Source organism: Cheilinus undulatus, linkage group 21 (assembly GCF_018320785.1).
Source record: "Cheilinus undulatus linkage group 21, ASM1832078v1, whole genome shotgun sequence".
NCBI classification, from domain to species: Eukaryota; Metazoa; Chordata; class Actinopteri; order Labriformes; family Labridae; genus Cheilinus; species Cheilinus undulatus.
In genome coordinates, this window is record NC_054885.1 from 40,894,968 (window position 1) to 40,906,939 (window position 11,972).

The window sequence follows — 11,972 nt, forward strand, 5'->3', positions numbered from 1 at the left end:
AGATATTTCCCTAAATAAATCCTTGTTTTTCCCTACATAAATCCTGATTTTTCCCTAAATAAATCCTTATTTTTTTCTAAATAAATCAAGTTTTTCCCTAAATAAACCCAGTTATTTCCCTAAATAAATCCTGATTTTTCCCTAAATAAATCAATTTTTTTCCCCTAAGTTAATCCACTTATTTCCCTACATAAAATAAACCCAGTTATTTCCCTAAATAAATCCTGATTTTTCCCTAAATAAATCAATTTTTTTCCCCTAAGTTAATCCACTTATTTCCCTACATAAATCCTGTTTTTTCCCTAGATAAATCCTGATTTTTTCCTAAACAAATCCAGTTGTTTCCCTACATAAATCCTGATTTTTCCCTAAATAAATCCTGTTTTTTCCCTGAAAAAATCTGTTTTCCCCCTAAAAATATCTGTCTGTAATGAAATCAATCCTGCTTTGATTCCCAAATAAAGGAGATAGAGACTGTGCAGATAGAGAGATAGAATGATGTAGATAGAGACTCTCTCTCCCAGAGACTGACCCCCATAAAAATATTAAAGAAAACGATCAAGTACAAAACCAGGGGCTACAAAATCTCTCCAAAACACAGATTAAAATGATTGACAAAGAAAACAAGTCTAAGTACATGAAATATTGGCAAAATGAGATAAAATCCTACAGTAAATTAGAAGGTTGTTTCCTGAGAGGAGAGTCCTCGTTAGCGGATTATCTAACCCTAACCCTAACCGACAAAGGAACATTTTAACAGTTACAGACTCAGGGACCATAAATCAGAAACTGAAAATAAAAACTGGAAACCTAGAGACCAAAGAATTTGTAAACATTGTGATTTGGTAAAACTGAAGATGAGACCCACGTCCTCCTCATCTGTATGAAGCTGTAAGAAAGAACTTTAGGAGCCAGGTTACAGAAACCGGATCACATGAAGAACTAATGAGACCGAGTCCAGCTGGAGAACCTAAACGTTTGGTTTCTGAACGTCACCAGATTAGAGACAGTAATAGGTTTTATAAGAGTCCATAACTTTGTGTTTTGTTTTTTGTAAATATTTTATTGTTATCAGCTGTGTCATAGTGATTGTCATTATTATTATTTGTTTGGTTTATGTACTCTGCTTTGGCAACAAAGGTTTGAACCCTTCATGCCGTTAAAGCATATTTTGAACTCTGAACTTTGACAGAAACCCAGTCGATCAAACCTGAGGGTTAACTGATCCTGGCTCACATGATCCGGATTATTGACAATATTTGGAGCCAGTATGCATTTATGATGACAGGGTTTGCATGCTTCGTAGCTACAGGAGAACAGGAAGCGATGCTACATGCTCGCTTTGTCAGTGGCACCCAGACCTCCGTGTTGATTGGCTGATGTTTGTGTGACATCCAGCCAATCAGAGAATGTTATGGGCGGGACATTTGGAGAGACGGTGGCAAGTGAAAAGTAGCCAGAGGGGAGGAGCTCAGGGTGGAGCCAAGGGTAAGCGTCTAAAAGCTAACGGTGATAAATAAAGGTTCTGTTTCTGTGATTTCTCTCACAGCTGGAGGACTGAACACTGACAGGAAGAACAGAAATCATCTCCATGGAGGGGAGCACCTTAACGGCTCTGGTTTGTGCATTTGAGTCTTCATGATGGGGTCGTGTCTAAGGTGCTGGTCGTGACCTCCTGCAGGTGAACGCTTCATTAAATCACATTTTGCCCTTAAATCCTGTTTGAAAGGCAGATAGAGAGAAACCATTCATTCATCAGATTCAGTTCCTCTAAAGTCTTTTTACTCAGTTCACTGCAGGTATACAGGTGTAGACTGACCCTCCTTAAGCCCCGCCCCAATCCAAAGACTCTAATCCTAATCCACAGAATCCTGAGACACCCTCACCACATCTTTAACCCGTGCTGAAGGAACCAGATTAAGGTCTTGATTTCACCCCCTTACTCTGGGAGGACTTGGCTCTGGCCAAAGTTTGATTAACCGGCAGTAGTCCAGCAACGGCTGCTCTGATTGGTGGGCCAGTGGATCAGCCAGAGGGCCAGCGTTAGAGTCGTTTGTTCCTTCAGGTCTTGTCTGAATAGTTTTCTTGTTCTCGGTCCTCGGGCTGTGTCTCCTTCCCGTCTGTTTCCCTCGTCTCTACGTCCTCGTTGAAAAACCAAAGACCTGGTCTGAAGCTCAGAGCTACTGCAAAGAGAAGTTCACCGACCTGGCCTCCGTCAGAAACCAGGAGGAGCAGGATCAGCTGGTGAAAGCTGGAGCCAAATATCCCTTGGGTGATTTGTGGATCGGACTGTACCGGGACAACAGGTGGATGTGGTCACTTAAAGATGAGGGGTCTAACAGTGAAGGAGGGGCCGAGTTCAGGAACTGGACGCCCGGTGAACCGAATAACAATGGAGGAAATGAGAACTGTGTGTTGGTTCAAGCTAACGGCCAGTGGATGGACGTCCCCTGCACCGGATTAGAGCACTTTACCTGCTATGAAGGTAATAAAACTATGACAACACTGAAAAGATAGGGATGTCTTTATCCTTGATTTACTGAGCCAATAAGAGCGTCTCTCTGCAACCAGAGAGGGGAAGCAAGAATCATGTAGCTGTTAAAATATAGTTTTTTCCCTAAAAAAATCAATTTTTTCCCTAAATAAATCCATTTTTTCCCTATATAAATCCATTTTTTCCCTAAATAAACCAATTTTTCCCTAAATAAATCCTTTTTTCCCCTAAATAAATCCTTTTTTCCCCTAAATAAATCAATTTTTTCCCTAAATAAATCCATTTTTTCCCTATATAAATCCATTTTTTCCCTAAATAAATCCTGTTTTTTCCCCTAAATAAATCCTTTTTCCCCCTAAATAAATCCTTTTTTCCCCTAAATAAATCCACTTTTTTCCTTAAATAATGTCTTCTTTTTTCCCTGTATATATCCACTACCAGCCATGACAGGGCTAGCCAATGCTGACAGGTGTAGCAGCTGCAGGCAGCCGGCCTGAGCCATGATTGGAGGATAGTGGCTGAGGTTTCAGACTGAATGGCTGATGCTCTAGATGCAGCATTGCTCTGATTGGTCCTCATGTTCTGGCTGACTAACTGTGAGTTTCGTCTGTGACCAGCCTCGGACATACTGCAGGAAGCACCACACCGACCTGACCAACTCGACAACCAGGTTATCGTGACAGACCTTCAGGGCGGTAGGAGCTGGATCGGTCTGCACAGAAACCCATGGAAGTGGTCTGATGGGACCCCCTATTCCTACACGAACTAGAACAAAGCTAGCATCAGCGATGGCTCCAACAACCCCTGTGGGAGTCTACATAGAGGACGCCGGGAAGAGCACAGGTGTGACCACAGAATGTACTTCCTGTGCCAAACTGGTGAGTTTAAAAAACATATGACTGAATTCTTGAACAAATATCTGAATGCCTTCAATAAAAAAAGTATAAAAATGTGTCATTAAAACGTTTTCTTCTGTCACAGACCAAGAGAAGAAGAAGCAGCACGTGCTGAGGGTGAAGGTGACGCTGAAAGACTCGTCTATGAACCTGGAGGAGGAAGCAGACGCCATCTTGGTGCAGGTCTGAGGGATTTAGCTCCACCTGAACATCTGTAGCTTTTTCTACAACTGAAGCCAAAACCAAGAGAGAGCAGCACATTTAGAGGATTCCTCTTACAACAGCCCATCATTCCCTGCTTTACTCCAACAACTCAATGTTCTCTTCATCTATAACTGCCAACGAAGGCCAAGCAACACCCACCGATGGTTTCAGTCCTGGTTGTATCTCAGTAACTTTTTTGTTCCACTTAATAAGGAACTTTTCCCTTTCTTTTCCCTAAAAACCACCGTTTTATTCCCCTCAGCAAATCCAGTTTTTTACATTAATAAATCCTGCTTTCCCCCTAAATATAGACCGTTTTCCCTAAATGAGTCCTGTTTTTGATTCCCAGTTCCATCAGAGGCTGAAGGAGCACGGCCTGACTGAAGACATGAAGCTGACCTGGAGGAAACATCCGGATGGAAAGATCTTCAGACCTGAAAAAAAAAGAGAAAAGCAAGAACAAGGTCTGCCCCTGAGACTGCTGGTGCAGTCCTTCTGTGTTTCTGACGTTGAGCTACAATATTAGTTTCTTCTTCTGTGGTGTCAGGTTTGTGTTTCACTCTCAGGTGTAAATGTAAACCTCTGGTGGTGGTTTTATTTCTTTTCTTCTTCTGTCTGATGGTTCAGTTATGTAGAGCTTGTTAGAGGAGTGATTGGCTGGATGTGGATTATTCTCCATCCAGGCCGCCTGTAAGGGGGACCAGTGGAAATCTTCTAGTCCTATGGAGGGTCCATAAAGGTCTAATAAAGACAGTCCTAAAAACTAAAACTTCCTGTGGTTATTTAAAGATGAGAATGAATGGACGTTCATGAAGCCATTGCCATCAAACATCTTTAATTTCAGTCGTTTGGAGTGAATGATTATATTTTTCTATCGTGATTCTTCCTCAGCAGCGATGCTTCAGAGCATTGTTGGACTTTTACAGTTACAGGATGGTTGGTATTCAAATATTCATGAGAATTATCACAATGATTAATCTGAAGAGATAAAATGATTAATCCAGATTAATGTGGCATCATCCTGAAATCAGGGACCAACGACCAAAAAGGAGCAGAAATCTGTCTCTGAGTTAAGGGAAGAAACTGGATTTATTTAGGGGGAAAACTGGAATAGATTGGAATATTAAAACTGTGATTATCTCATAGATGTTGGTATTCAGATCTACTGAAGGTTCCAGAATGAGCACTGACCTTCTTATTACAGTGTACACAACAATCCCAGACAACTCCTCTTTCAGTCTGTAACAGGATTTATTCAACAAATCCATGTTATCAGTGGCACTAACTATTAGAACTAGGACCAAATAAACTGTTGGAGAGGAAACAGGATGGATGATGGTCTTTAAAAGGCTCATCAGTGAGGTTTCACACACAGGACTCTAAAGACGGTGGACAGTATGCAGACTCAGTATGTAGACTCCTCTGGTAGCTATGATTAAACACTAATGCTTGTAGAGGGGAAGGATATAAATGGACACAGCAAAGCAAATCAACAACACATAAGCAGACAACAGATCAGAGAAAGAAGCTTTCATGAATGAATATGAAACCTTCCTACAGCTAGTCCTGTCCTGGTCCAGGAGTGAGCAGAGGCCAGTCCTGATGATCCTTCCACGGTTCCAGCAAGTTCAAAGTCTTGTTGGATCCAGATCCAGCTTTAGGATGAGAGCAGGGCTCGTACTGTGGAGGTGGGAGGAGTTTTGGGTCCTTCCTCGGCTACAGGTGGGCTTCCTGCAGGACTCTGGGTGGCATTAAAGGAAAGGGCTCTCCTTTTTCACGTTTGTCTTAGAGCAGGGGTGTCAAACTTAAGCACAGCAGGGGCTGAATTCTGGATTTGGGTCCAACCTTTGGGCTGAACAAGGCCAACATTTAACCATAAACTGTCAACCTCATTTTCACCAGCAATGAATTATGGGAGAAAAAGTCTAAGCATGGATGATAAAAGTAAAAATGGAAAGTTTAAAGGCTAAAAATCTGAGATAAGAATTCAAACTTATTAGCTCAAAAGGCATTTAAAGTCAAAATCATGTTTTTAAAAGTCAAGCATAAAAGAAAGAGAGTTAAAATCACGATTTTAAGAGTAAAATATGAGACTAAAATTTAAAATCATATGTTTAAAAGGTCAAAATATGAGATAAAATTGAAAAACATTGGTTAAAAATGTCAAAGCCTGAGAAAAAAATAAACGAATTTTGAGTTTCACAGGTTAAAATATTATATAAGATTTAAAATTGAGGATACAAAAGGCCAAATTATGAGATAAAAGTCAAAGTAAGGAGCTAAAAATGTGAGAAAAAAATCGTGAGTTAAAGGTCAATGTATTACTTAAATTTTAAAATTGATGATCAAAAAAGGTAAAAAGATATGATAAAAAGTAAAAAATGTGAACTGAAAAAGTCAAATAAGAAATAAAAAGAAATAAAAAGTCAAAAAGTCAATAAAAAGTCACTTTGCCTGATAACTGTGGGACTCAAAACCAAGAATATGAAATGAAAACAGAACTTTATTTCCCACATTCCTGTTTTTTAATCGAATTATTTGAACTTTTTCTTATTTTTATGACAGAAGGTGGAGATTTTAAATCATCAGGTTAGGTTTACATGTTTAAACTGGAGGAAATCTGCAGATCAGTGGGACCGTTAGAATAAAAATATCTGATCTGGTGGGCCGGGTACAACTGTACCACGGGCCGGATTTGGCCCCCGAGCCTTGAGTTTGAAACGCCTGCCTTAGAGAAGGTCCTAACACACTGGGATCTGTCTGACTGACCATTATCAGACCTACAGACTGACAGGTTCTGGATCTGACAGACCGATGCACCCCAGTCTGTTTTAAAAGTACACTGACAGAGTCAAACTGACGGTGAATATCCGGGTCATGCTCTGTCCTCCTCTCCTGAAGTTCACTGTGATCGTTTACATAAGCAAAGGTGAGTTCTTCTCTGGACGATCTGCAAAGATTTAATTTACAATGAGCTTATCAGCGACCCGAATACAAGCAGACATGATGACGCTTCTGTTTTCTTGCAGCTTGTTAAGAATGCAGTAGAATAATTATACCAGTGTGAACTCTACACGGCTATTACGTTTTCATCAGAGTTAGCCTTCTGTCCAGAATCAGAGCCCTGATGGGGTTACCATGCTGTTCATACTGATACGTTTAGTCTCTGCAGATCATCCCTGCAGTCAGAGAGTAACGAGGAGGAGGCAGCATCTGGGAAACCATCGGCTTAAAACACAATAAAAGATCATAAATCTGTTATCTTGGTATCATCCAGACCACAGCGTGAGAGTGACCTACCCAGCATAAACTGGATCAGAGCAATCAATAAAATAAATCTACATAAATGTTAATGTTGTTTAAACACTGTTTGGAAATGTGCAAAGAAAATAAACAGAATAATGTTTGTGCAGGGGAAAACACTGAACTGGACATAAATGGACACAGAAAAGTAAATCAACAACAAGACAGCAGATGTAGCATGTGAAACCTTTCCTACAGCTAGTTCTGCCCAGGAAAAGCCTCTCTCTTTGATTATAGTTTGGAATCTGAGTTTGATTTTCAACAGTTTCAGAAGTGACCAGTCCATTTATGTTCCATCCACGGTTCCAGCAAGTTAAAAGTCTTGCAGGATCCAGATTCAGCTGCATCTGGAGGGCAGGGCTTGTACCGTCCTTCTGAGGCAGAAGAAGAGTTGTGTGTCCCTCTTCAGATTCTGGTGGGCTTTCTGCAGGACTTCTGTCTGGATGGACTGAAGAAGGGAAGAACTCTTATAACCGACCGGCTGGTTGCTGACTGTGATAAACCTTTAGCTGCAGCTGGAAACACAAGGCAACAGTGGAAGTCTGCTCTAATGCTTTGCAGGTGCCCTAACCCCTAACCCTAACCCTAACCCTGGAACGGCCCCTACAGAGCCTCCTCAGGTCTCCTCCAATCAGGGAGGAGAATGTGCCTTGCTGCAAGGGCTACTGGGACAATGAGTCTCTCAGTTAATGACTCTTTGCTTGAACAATCCACTCCAAAACTACAAAATCAGACCTCTGTGTTTGGCAGAAGGGACCAGACTCCTCTCAGGACTGACGACTGTCCTGGCCCGGGACAGTGTCTAACATTTCCACCCATCACTGAGGTACTGAAACCGTTAGGACTGGTTAACTTTAACACCAGAAGATATGAAGGCACACGGTGAGGTCAACTGATCAATAACATCTTTGATTTCTCTCACAGCTGATTGATCCAACATTGACAGGAAGAAGCAAAAATCATCTCCATGGAGGAGAGGACTTGGGTTTCATCTTCTTCTCAGGTTTGTGCATTTAATCTTCATTTTCTTCTGTGATGGACTCTTCTTAAGGGAGGTGGCTGCTAACTATCGAGGGTGCAGGAACGTCTCCATCTCCATCAGGACCGTCTACAACAGGACCTCCTTAAACAGGACCGTCTACAACAGGACCTCCTCAAACAGGACCGTCTACAACAGGACCGTCTCCAACAGGACCGTCTCCATCAGGACCGTCTCCAACAGGACCGTCTCCATCAGGACCAACTCCATCAGGACCAACTCCATCTCCATCAGGACCGTCTACAACAGGACCATCTCCATCAGGACCGTCTCCAACAGGACCATCAACAACAGGACCATCTCCATCAGGACCGTCTCCATCAGGACCAACTCCATCTCCATCAGGACCGTCTACAACAGGACCATCTCCATCAGGACCGTCTCCAAAAGGACCATCAACAACAGGACCATCTCCATCAGGACCATCTCGATCAGGACCGTCTCCATCAGGACTGTCTCCATCAGGACTGTCTCCAACAGGACCATCTCTAACAGGACCATCTCTACCTGGACCATCTCCATCAGGACCGTCTCCATCAGCACCATCTCCATCAGGACCATCTCCATCAGGACCATCTCTACCAGGACCATCTCCATCAGGGCCATCTCCATCAGGACCGTCTCTATCAGGACCGTCTCCATCTCCACCAGGACCATCTCTTTTAGGACCATCTCCATCAGGACAGACTCCATCAGGACAGACTCCATCTCCATCAGGACCATCTCCATCAGGACCGTCTCTATCAGGACCGTCTCCATCTCCACCAGGACCATCTCTTTTAGCATCGTCTCCATCAGGATCTCTGAGTCAGACCTTCCTTGTTCATCATCAGCAGTCATACAGTCACGGATGAAAGTATTGGCACCACTGGAATTTTTCCAGAAAATTCACCATTTCTCCCAGAAATTGTTGCAGTTACAAATGTTTTTGGTATACATGTGTTTATTTCCTTTATGTTTATTGGAACAACACAAAAAAAATCTGAAGAAAAAAGACGAAATTGACATAATTTTACACAAAACTCAAAAAATGGTCTGGACAAAATGATTGTCACCCTTTTTAAACTGTGGGTAAATCATTTTATTTCCAGCATGTGATGCTCATTTAAACTTACCTGTGGCAGTAACAGGTGCTGCAATCTAGAAATCACACCTGAAGCCAGTTAGAATGTCTAAAAGTTGACTCAGCCTTTGTGTTGTGTGTCTGTGTGTGTCACACCAAGCATGGAGAAGAGAAAGAGGAGCCCAGAACTGTCTGAGGACCTAAGAAGCAAAACTGTGGAAAAATCTGAACAATCTCAAGGTTAAAGACCATCTCCAGAGACCCTGAGATTCCTTTGTCCACTGTGTGTAATATAATCAAGAAGTTTATAACCATGGAGCTGTGGCTAATCTCCCTGGACGTGGACGGAAGAGAAAAACTGACAAAAGAATGCAACACAGGATAGTTGGAATGGTGGATAAACATCCTCAGTCAACTTCCACACAGATTCAGGCTGTCCTGCAGACTCAGGGTGCAAAAGTGTCAGCTGGGACCATACGTGGTCATCTGAATGAGATGAAGCGCTATGGCAGGAGACCCAGGAGAACCCCACTGCTGACAAAGAGACAGAAAAAAGCCAGACTGGAGTTTGCAAAAATGTTCCTGAGTAAGCCTCAATCCTTCTGGGAGAACATTTAGTGGACAGATGAGACTAAGGTAGAGCTTTTTGGAAAAGCACGTCATTCTACTGTTTACAGAAAACAGAATGAGGCCTACAAAGAAAAGAACACAGTACCTACAGTCAAACATGGAGGAGCTTCAAGGATGTTTGGGGTTGTTTTGCTGCCTCTGGCACTGGGTGCCTTGACTGTGTGCAAGAAATCATGAAATCTGAGACTATCAAAAGATTTTGGGCCACAATGTAGGGCCTAGTGTCAGAAAGCTGGGTCTGGGTCAGAGGTCATGGGTGTTCCAGCAGGACAATGACCCCAAACATACCTCAGAAAGCACCAAGAAATGGTTGGAGACAAAGCTGGAGAGTTCTGAAGAGGCCAGCAATGAGTCCAGATCTAAATCCCATTGAACACCTATGGAGAGATCTCAGAACTGCTGTTGAAGAAGCACCCTTCAAATCTGAGAGACCTGGAGCAGTTTGGAGAAGAAGAGTGGTCCAAAATTCCAGCTGAGAGGAGTAAGAAGCTTGTTGATGGTTATAGGAAGAGATTGGTTTCAGTTAGTTTTTCCCAAGAGAGTGAAACCAAATATTAGGTTGAGGGTGACAATAATTTTGTCCTGAGCATTTTTTGAGCTTGGTGTAAAATTATGTCAATGTTGTCTTTTTTCTTCAGATTTTTTTGTGTTCCAATGAACATAAAGGAAATAAGCACATGTATACCAAAACATTTGTAATTGCAACAATTTCTGTGAGAAATGATGAATTTTCTGGAAGAATCCCAGGGGTGCCAGTACTTTGGTCCATGACTGTATATATTTATTTTATTTTTCTTTACTCTTTTTAATCTATATGGGTGAGGGGGAACAAGGGTTAAAATGTCAAAATGAGAAAATGTGTATATATCTGTGCTCTCTAGTGGGCGGAGCTTCACCACACCTTCTCCTTCGTTCTTCTTCTGTGGCAAACAAATTTTCTGCAGACTGTGTCAGCAGGAGATCCTGTCTGGTGGACCTCATTTCCCTTTAGAGATTATGTGGGCTTTCTTGTCCTGTCCTTGGCTATGGAGAATGTAAATGTAGCTCATCTACCAGGTAAATCTGTAGAGAGGGTTCAGCCTTGTTTGTTTTGGTAAATAACTCAGATTAACTCAGTAATTATTCATTTTGGGGAAGAGGAAAACTCTAAACTTAAATTCAGAAAGACCCGAGCTTACAATATTATGCAACGACCTTTAACCCTTGTAAAATCACCTTGTCATAGGAAAATACACTGGAACTGTGCCAAGGTTGTTTCTGGGGTGTCTGCAAAGGGATTGGTCAGAACGTGAAACTGTCTGGGACAGAAACCGGTCTACGGGCCAAGGTGGTTTCTGGCATATAAAAATAAAACAATAAACAGAGAGGACCCGGGTTTGTGTCTGCTGTGGGTCTTATTTGCTGGTTTTTTTTGTCATCTTTAACATTTTTTGTTGAAAATGTTTCCATCATGTTTCTTTTCTCCTCTGCAGCTTCACCACACCGTCTCCTCATATTTTCTGTGTGAAGCAGTTTGCATTGCCTTGCTGCTGAAATGTGCGATACAGATAAACTTGCCTTGCTGATACTGGAACCAGAACAACATTGAACAGATTCAACTGAAGCAGAATGATTTAGAAAAAACGCCCAGTTTGCAATTATTTTTAAAATCCGGGGCTAAGCCCAAACAAAGATGGCTGGGGGGGAGGGGGTTAGCCGTCCCTACATTTGTGTTTTAATCAGAAACCCTGGATGGGATGCAGATTGAATGTGTATCCTCCTCCAGATATCTTAATCGATGACACTCTCACTTTGACTCCTCACATTCAGCAGCTTGTAAAGAGGTTAAAGCTACAGTTGGGTTTTTATGCCTTTCCTTTGGAGCCAGAAAGAAACTTGTTGCTGCTACTTTTCTGTCTGTGCTTGATTACGGTGATGTTTTAATCGTGCATGCCTCTGCTCAACGCCTGCACGCGCTGGATGCTGTGTGTCATGGGGCTTTGAGGTTCATCACTGGTTTTAAAGCGATCACTCATCACTGCTTGCTTTATTCTAGTGTTGGGTGGTCATCCTCGTCTTCAGGCAGACTAAAACACTGGTACTTTTTCATTTATAAGAGTCCCCTAGGTCTGCTTCCCTCTTATCTCCTCATCTATGTTGTACAGAAAAATTCAGGAACTCGTGATCTTCGTTCACAGGATCTTATTTTATCGTCTGTCCCGACGGTCAGGACTGAGCTTGGGAGGAAGGCTTTTAAGTTTGCTGCTCCCTCTAGCTGGAACGACCTCTGAAAGACTTAAAACCTGGAGAGCTGTGCTCACTGGATGCTTTTAAACGAATCTTGATTGATCTGGAGGCAGATGC